Raw genomic sequence first — 9713 nt, forward strand, 5'->3', positions numbered from 1 at the left:
CTTGAGAGAGCGGTTGCTTCAGTTCCCGGGTTTGGAGTTTCTTTGGTATTGCCGGCCTGACACTTAGGGTAGAGAAGAATATGATAGGTTACCCTAGGACAGGAAAAATGTTAGTCTTGTTCCCGCCTGCCACTCTGCTCTTAGGGATGGGGAGGGGCAAGAAGAAAAGGAAGTAAGAAAAACAAGTCAGTTTTAAAGTAAGCCATATGAAGTGAAGCAGCAAGGTTTACTCGGGCATAAACTGGACCGTGGTTACAGTCCTTGGTTCTCAAGTAAGGGAATGTGGTGTGAAGCTCTGGTGGATTCCAAAGCCCTTTTATTTTCACAGTTCTTTTATTGTTTAAGGAACAGTTGACCATTGTCATACGTTCGCATAACTAAGAAAAACACTTTTTTTTTTTTTTTTTTTTTAAACAACTGGTGAGAAATGTGGTTGGAATAGCACCTAATTTTCAGGAGAGGGAGTCTTATCTCTGCTTTTCTCTAGAGATGCAGGAAATGTCAGTAGAGTTTTAGAGATTTCTTACAAAATAAATGTGAAACAATTGTTGTATGGAAGTTCCATAACAGCATCTTATTTCACAAGTTTCTTCTTAAAGCAATTTAAACTGATCAGTGGTGGAATGGGAGATAACAGGTTTCAATTTGATGAACTGAATAACTGAAAGATATTCCTGTGTAAAAACCAAAGATCTTATAAAACACCAGCAGAAAATAGCAGTGGAGTGGTAACTCACATCTCTTAGCCGTTTCCGGAGTTGTTTGGTAACTAAACAGTGCAATTCTTGAGTAAACACAATACGAAAATTAATGAACAGAACCAAGGAGTTCCTGGTAGCCAGAATAGCAACTGGACTAATGTTGGCTGGCTAATTTTTTTATTGATTTTTGCATTAGGCTCTAGGCCTCCCCTCTATTTCCTAGACTCACTCCTCCATAAAACAAACAAACAAACAACAACAACAACAACAAAAAACCCACTTTATTGTGTACATCCAGAAACCTGGGATCCATATATTTAATGCCTTTAAAATGCCTTCTAAACGTTGGAGCATCAGTTTTGGAAATCAACCAGAGAATAAAGGATGTTTGGCAATTCTCAGAACTGTTTTGGAGGCATCCAGGGATTGATAGATGTCATGGTACTCATTTTGTAATTTTTCATGGGTCTGAATCATAAGTCATTTTGGAATTCGCTTGATAGGACAAATCATTTTGAAATCATTTGGCAGGACAGTTTTTGCAACTTAGGATAGTCTTTACAAACTAAATTGCCATGCAAAGGTTGGCAAATCAAATAATCCATTGGAAATAAATATGACTAGGAAAATATCTTGAAAATTTATTTAATCATAAATAAATTTCCCCTCTTTCACTCCATTCTTTTAAGGCATATAAAACTTCAGAAAGATAGTTTACATGATATGTTTTTGTCGGGCACATGTGATCAAACTCTTCCCTAATTTCCATTGTAGGTGAAAGATGAAACATGGATAGCAGCAAGACCTACTAGTGAGGGGAAAGGCCTAGAATTTGGAGGGATTGAAAGAAATAACTCCATTTTACACTGCAATGGAAATCATAGAAAATACAGAGAATTCTCAAGAGTCCAGAAAATCAAGCCAAAATCAGCATCAAAGGGAATCAAGTCTGGTGAATGGGATGTTTCAGTAGGACTCTGCGTTCTGGCGATACTCTGATCCGATGGAAGCATCCTGGTTCCTGGTGGTCTGTGCTTATAAAGTAGGACTTTAGTCAAGAACTGTAGAGTGGGAGTCAGAATCTAGCCTCCTAGATCAGGGCTTGGTCTTGGGTAAGACTCAGAATAAGGTTTAATCCTGGAGCTGAAGGTTTAAAAAAGATTAAAAAACTATGCTATGTTTTTTTAATATACACACCTCCAATTTATAATATCCAAAACAGGAATCCTGATAGTCTCTCATTCTCTCCTGAACTGGTCTTTTTGTAATCATTCTTATCACAATAATTGGTAATCCAGGTCTCCCAAAGGACACAGCCAAACAACTTGGGAACAATTCTTGATTTTTTTCCCACTTAAACTCTACATTCAATCTGTTAGAAATTCTGTTTTTACTTTCAAAATGTATCCTGAATTTGGTACTTTTTGACACATCCCATTGCTACTATCCTTTTTTAAAAAAAAATTTATTTTTTATTTCTAACAGCGGAATGTATTACAATTCTTATTACATATATAGAGCACAATTTTTCATATCTCTGGTTGTATATATAGTATATTCACACCAATTCATGTCTCCATACATGTACTTTGGATAATAATGATCATCATCCTCATGCAAGCTCCCATTATTTCCTGCCTAGTTTACTGCAAGAGTCTCTGAACTGATACCTATCTTTGCCCTTTGCCCCCTTCAGTATATTCCCAGTACATCAGTAATCATTATTTTGTCAAAATGTAAGCTAAAATCCCCCATATCTTCTTTTCTCACTCAAAGGAAGGCCAAAGTTCTTACACTAACCTAAAAGGCCTGCATGGTTTTCTTTTCCTGTTCCCACTCTTATTCATCTGACTTCATCTACTATTATTGTCCCTCTTCTCTACTCTATGCGAGGCACACTATTATCCTTGCTGTTTTCAAACAAGCGATACACACTCCTTAACTCCTCACACTCCTGCCAAGAATGCTTTCCTATTTAATCACACGGCTTATTCCTTTCCATTTAGGTTTCATTTATGGTCCTTCTCAGAATAACTGCCTTCTATTTTGAGAACTGAGGAGGCAGTTCACCACAAAGTTACCCCATTTTTAAAAATCTATGATGAGTTGGACAGACCTTACATACCTTAACCCATAACTGATGAGTCAAGTTTTATCATTAAAATTAATCTTACCTAAATGCCATAGTTAAACTCTTGTCAGATTGAGCTACCAAGAATAGGAGGAAGATAAAACAGTGTTGAGGTCTTACCACTAGATCAGTGCCATCTCAGTTATTCCTATCATGATATATACCTCTGTAATGAATGGCCATTGGGTCCAGAGTGATCTCATTTTATGTCAAAGTCTCAATGGTGTCAAGCTTAGAGAATCCATCTAAGACAGGAAGAAGGTAATCATTTTAAACCTAGATAGGTGGGCAGAATCTTGGACATGAGAGAGCCATCATGCAAAGTATACACATAGGTTAACTCTCATTCTAGCCTAATCATGCTTGGAATACCCAGACAGAATCAAGAGCAGAAGTAAGGGCAGCGACACTAGGAAAACTTACTTCTAGATGTAAAGAGAAGTAATGGATTAAGTCTTGGCATTTGATTTACACAAGACTTTTTCCTACCATCACTTTTTCACGTGTTTTAACAATAATTAATATTGAATGCATGCTATATACCAGCTTTGATCTGGGCACTGGGGCTTAAACATGGGATTTACCTGTTCATGTTGAAATTGGGACCTCAAACTCTTGTAGAAAGAAGAAAATATTGGAGAAAGGAAGAAGGAAGAGGCATTATGTAAAGGACACTGACACATGAAAATATTCCATATATAATTTAAATTGCCTGGATTGTAATAACTACTGTCTGAAAAAATGATTTAAATTTAAAATGCCTTTAATTACACTTTCCTAAGTTATACATTTCATTTAAAAATTTATATTAAATATTATCTACACATTGATACAATTTGTGGCATACACATACAACATGATACATGAATTTTCCATCTTATTTGTCAATTTGGTATAGGTTACTATTCTTGGGATTTATTATATAACTATCATTCAAGAAAGAGCACAGTCATATCTATCACAATCTTCTTTGGAAGCTTATCAAATCATTGAATTTCACTCATATCTCATTAAAGGACCTTTAGAGAATGTCTCTAACTTCAGAGAGTTTCTTTTCTTCTTCAGAAAAGCTTTTTGAGCTTTCTCTTTAGGTTGTGTCTGCTGTACCAACAAATTTCTCTAAAGAGATCGGAAGATTAAAGTATCAGACAGTACTCGTGTGGGAGGTGAGTTCTTAGAATGATTTGGGTTCTGAAGGAGGAGTACAAATTTACTTACCTCAAAGTTGTTTTTATCAATAGAGAGAAAACCGTTGCCCTAAGTAATATTAATTTTTCTCATTGGTAATTGTGTGTTTGGCTCTGTCATATTAGTGCTATTAAAATATATTGGAATGTTTTGCTATATTCAATTCATGTTTTTATATTAGTAACAAACTCAGGATTTTGTTGAAAAAAAGCATGGATCTTGCTGTTATGACTGATTAATTAACATTTAAGTATATGTTACTTAGTAGGCAAGGCTATTCTGATGGGAGATACTTTGCGTACACCTCTAATTCACATCTCACTGCCTTCTTGCACGTGAACAATATGCTCTTTGACACCCTGATAATTGAGACAATGTTCCACAGGCAAATATACTGATATATATTCCGGGTTTTACTTATTCTCAGGTAGTGGGTCAGGAGTCCCTAGACCTAGCTCCCAAAGGTGAAATACTAGTATTCACAAGATTCAGCGTGTAGTTGTGCTCATGGCTATGGTATACTCTCATAGCCAAGGGTACAAAGCAGATGAGTTCTGTAGAAGCCAGGCACCAGCCTCCAGAGTTCTCTCCCAGTGAATCTGTACAGAATGCCCTTAATTCTGCCAGCAGCGGTGTAATGAGCGAAATGCTGGCCACCAGGAAAGCTTACCTGAACATAGGAGTTCAGGGTTTTGGGGAAGGGTTGGCCATGTAATCACCTAGTGTCTGTGTGACTGACGGTATTCATTGAAATCTTAAGTTTTCAGAAAGAAGTCAGTGTTCACTATTACCATAGTTTGAATCTAAAATGTCCCCCAAGTGCCCATATGTTAAAGGCTTGGGTGGTCTCCAGAGAGGCATTATTTAGAGGTTGTGTAAACTTTAGAAGGTGGGGCATAGTGGGAAGTTTTTAGGTCACTAGGGGTGTGCCCTTGAAGAGAATGGTTGGTCCCTGGCTTCTATCTGCCCCCTCTCCCCCCGTCTTTTTACTTCCTAGTCACAACATAAGTGGTTTTGCTTTGCTACATGCTCAGCCCATGATTTACTGCCTTACCATAGGCCTCAAAATCACAGAACCAACTGATCATAGACTGAAATCTCCAAAGCTGTGAGCCCAAATAATCCTTTTTTCTTTATAAGGTGATTATATTAGGTATTTGTTATAGTGATGGAAAACTGACTAACATAAATATAAAAAACATTGTTCATATAGACAGTTTAGGTGCAACAAGATACTCTTCTCATTTAAAGAACATTTTCTACCAATGGAGAGAATGATTTACCAGTCATGTTCTCAGATGTTAGCCCAGGGCTAATTATATAAGCAAGTCTTTTTAAAGATACTAGTTATAGGTTCTCTATGTTAACTCTTTCTGCATGTATATTAAAAAGTAAAAAACTTAAAAATAAGAAGTTTCTCATCTACCCTTATTGTGAGGTCATATACCTATAAGAAAGTTCTGTTTTAAATAAAAACTCCAAATTCTGCTTTAATTAAAAATCATCTCTGGAAATTTTTTGAGAAGATTGTACAGACCTGCCATAGTCATTAGTAGAACATGGTAAAACTAGAATTCTCTAGGTTGAGGAAGTTATCAAAGTTGCTCCTTCAGCTACCTATAATGAAGTATTGGGTTTCTATAGAGCATTGCAGTAAATTTTTTAAAAAATATATTTATCTTTTAGTTGTAGTTGGATACAATACCTTAATTTTATTTATTTATTTTCATGTGGTGCTAAGGATCAAACCCAGGGCCTCACACGAGCTAGGTGAGCCGTCTACCACTGAGCCACAACCCTAGCCCAAGTGCAGTGATTTTAGTTGGTATGAACAGCAAGTCTTCAACTGACTAAATGAGCTCTCTTGGGTATTTAGTTAGAGGTCAGTGCAGCTAGTTCATTGAATATTCTTTCCAACCTCCTTATACATCTTCCATGAGTTGGACAATAAATTACAAAAGTTTTTTTGGTGGTTATTCTTTAGAAAGATATAATGCCTGAAGTAAAGGTAGTAGGGGGTTGTCTGATGGACAGAATCTGACAAATGGAAGGCAAGAGAGTACTTAGGTCTATATGGTCTTCATGCTGTGATGCTCCCTCAACTGCCTAGATTATTGCACAAGAGCCTAGAATTGTACTCTTTACTCTTAATATCTGTTATTTGACAAGGTAGGTGATTTTACATGATAGTAGGACCTCACAAACTCATATTATGAACCCCCAAGTGTTTCAAGTGAAAGACACAACAACAAACTATTCTAGAAGTAATCAGAGAAAATAAACCTGGTGGACAAAGAATTTAAAACAAAACAATAAATATCTTCAAAGAGATAAAGGAATAAATGACAAATGACAAAGACAGGAAGCTTCAAAGAAGCAGCAGATGGACATGTTGGATATAAAATATATTGCTGAAGTAAAGATGGGTTTAATAATTAATCTCAAAGGATGGGTTAGGCCAAGAACAAAATAGTGAGCTAGACGGTTAAGTTGTAGAATATTTCAAGAAAGAATTAGGAAGAGAAAAAAATATGAAAAATTCAAGGGTCAAGAACAGTGGTGGTAAAAAAGAAATTTTAATGTAAATATTATAAGAATCAGTTAAAATAAATGAAAGGAGGGAATATTTAAAATAATTACTAAAAATTTCTAGAATTAAAAAAAGACTTTGGTTTGGAAGGATTCATACAAAAGACTATATAATACAAACCCAACATTTAAACATATCAAATTGTAGGGTCAAAGTAAAAAAGCAAATGCTAAAAGTTTTCAGAGGATTCATGCAGTTTAATCTACAAAGCAACAATAAGAGTCAGATTACATTTTCTGTGTTTTACCACTGGATATAAGCACGACAAGACCAAATTAATATTTTTAAAGTTGGAAGAAAGTGAATACAAATTTAGAATTTTAGATTTACACTATTAAACATGTAAAAATGAAGAGCCACAGCATATAAGGCCAGAATAAATTTGTTGAACAACAATAATTTTTAATAACATTTTTGGAAAACATACTCGGGCAAGGAGAGAAATAAATCTAAGAAGGAGAAGTGAAACCTGTGACATATAGGTGGATAAATAATTTAGCAAAGATCATTGTTTACCTGAGCAATGACACACAAAGTATATTCTAAGATCCAGAACTGAAACTCCAGTCTGGACTGATGATACTAAAAGTGCCATCCATGAATGGCTTGTTTGCCATCTATATGAGAAAAGGAGTTCGAGTAGGAGTGCAAATCAACAAACAGATGTCAAGTTGTTTGTGAATCAGTGCCTGTTCACACACCACATTTTGTTAGCATCCTGGGGTGGTTATAGGGTGGAAGTATATAAGACCTGAGAATGTATAAGGAATATATCTTGGTGTTGTGGTGGAGAGAAGACTTAGATATTGATAAACCTTAAAACTTTGTAAGAAAAAGTAAGTATAAGAATGAGTCTTTTAAAGTTGAGCTATTCACTGTGGGGAGTCATATTGAGTTACCATGCCTTCCATTCCTTGTGCACCATGGGGATCTGAAAGATCATTATAGTCTGGCTCGGTAGTGCCATGACTCGTGACTGGATCTTTTCCTCCACTTGGAAATCAAGGCCAGTCTTCTGAGTAGGCATACCCCTGGGATTGAGCTACACTCACCTATTCCTTTGTAATCCTACCTCTTTGCCCTGTTTGGGATAGAATGTTCCATGGAAACTCCCTTTATATGTCCCCTTCTCTTGCTCTGCCTTTGGGTATGCCCTTCCTAGAGTCAGTCAATCTGCTGACAACAGACATCATGAAGCTAGACTCAACCCCTGCCCAAAACCTGACCCCTTGCCTCCTTTGACTCTCTTCTCCCCCAATAAAAGTGTTCAGCATGTGTTCTCTCCCTCTCTCTCCCTCCCCCCTCCCTCCCTCTCCCTCTCTCTCTCTCTCTCTCTCTCTCTCTCTCTCTCTCTCTCTCCACATACCCCTAGGGTCAGAGGAGCCACCACAGGACCCAAAGAAAAAGGTATCTCTGTCTCTGGTGTGATTATTTCATGCAGCCCAGTTCACCTGGAGCGACCCTGAGTGTTTTAGTTGTGAGGAATGAGATAAGTCACAATAAGGACAAAAATAGTATATTGATGTCTTAAAATATAATAAGAAAATTGAATTCATGTATAGTAGTAGAGAAGGGTAAGTAAATTTTAAAAGTATGGTCAATAGGAAACTGGGAATATGAAGCAAGAGAGCTACTATGAAATGAGACCTATAATAACAGTAACATGAGAGCTGTAAGTAGTTCAAACTGACCAAAAAAGTTATAGGACTCTCATATTATTAAAAACAAACAAACAAATAAAACAGTAGAATTGCAAGGTTTAAACTTAACAAATAATAGTTTGATATAAGTATTCCATCAAATAACTCTAGTAAAAATATACCTAAAACCCATATTTTAAAACATGTAGCCTTTTATTTTTTCTCTTCCAAAATTATTATAACCAAAAAGATGGTGTGAGTGTAAGCCAGAAGGCAGCTGAGGGGATACATATCTAAAATATAAGAAACTTAAGTATATTATCAAAAATATACACAGTTAGCCTGTATTATGATTCTCTAGAGAAACGGAACTAATAGGATTTATCCAGATATACAGAAAGGTATTTATTATGAAGGTTTTGTCTTATGCAGTTTCAGAGACTGAGAAGTCCCATTATCTGCCAAATCCAGGCTGAAGGCCCAGGAAAGCTATTGGTGTAGTTCCAGTCCTGAGAAGGTCTGAAAACCAGGAACACTGGACCAAACACATCCAAACGTGGGAGAGAATGGATGTCCCTGCTTGAGGAGGGAGGGAAAAGGGAGAGAGACAGACAGACAGATAGACACAGACAGAATATGAATGAATTCACCCTTCCTCAGCCTTTTTGCTCTATTCAGGCCTTTCTTCAATGGACTGGATGATAGCCAGCCACATTGGTGGGAATGTTCTTCTTTACTGAGTTTATCAATTCAAATGCCAGCCTCTCCTAGAAACACCCTCACAGACACACCCAGAGATAATGCTTTACCAGCCATCTGGGTATCCATTAGCCTAAAGTCAACAATCACATAATCTAAATAAAAAAGAGAAAAGATTAGACAAAATATATAAATAATCAATTCACCAAAAGGAAAATGGAATCATCAAGACCCCCCCCCCCCCAATTTGTGGCATAATTTTACAGAGGCTTATGAATTATATGTTTTATGACTCTTCCAAACATAGTTGACCTATCAAGAGAACACCCAGACATGCAATTGTAACTGAATTTGGCCATCTTTAATATTTTTCTTATATATCATTTTGTCTTATACAAATCATAGGTTTTGTGTAAAAAATTGTTTGGAAGTTATATATGATAAAGTAGTAGGATAGAACATATTTTATTTAACATTTGTTATCATGACTTACACTTTAAAATATCTAAAACATGGGATAGGTGACCCTTCATCTTTGCTTTCACCTAGGCTTTACAAATATCAGAGGTGAGCTTAATAAAGAGGGAAGAATAATTAAAGAAAACTGTGGCAGGCTTTTATACATTTTGTGGAAAATATATAAATGCAGGAGAGACTAAGTGATATACAAATATCCTCTTGCTACTGTAACAAAATATCACAAACTAAATGCCTTGAAACCATACAAATTTGTTGTCTCAAAAAAGTTATGGAGGTCAAAAGTC

Source organism: Callospermophilus lateralis, chromosome 10 (genome assembly GCF_048772815.1).
Source record: "Callospermophilus lateralis isolate mCalLat2 chromosome 10, mCalLat2.hap1, whole genome shotgun sequence".
Lineage (NCBI taxonomy): Eukaryota > Metazoa > Chordata > Mammalia > Rodentia > Sciuridae > Callospermophilus > Callospermophilus lateralis.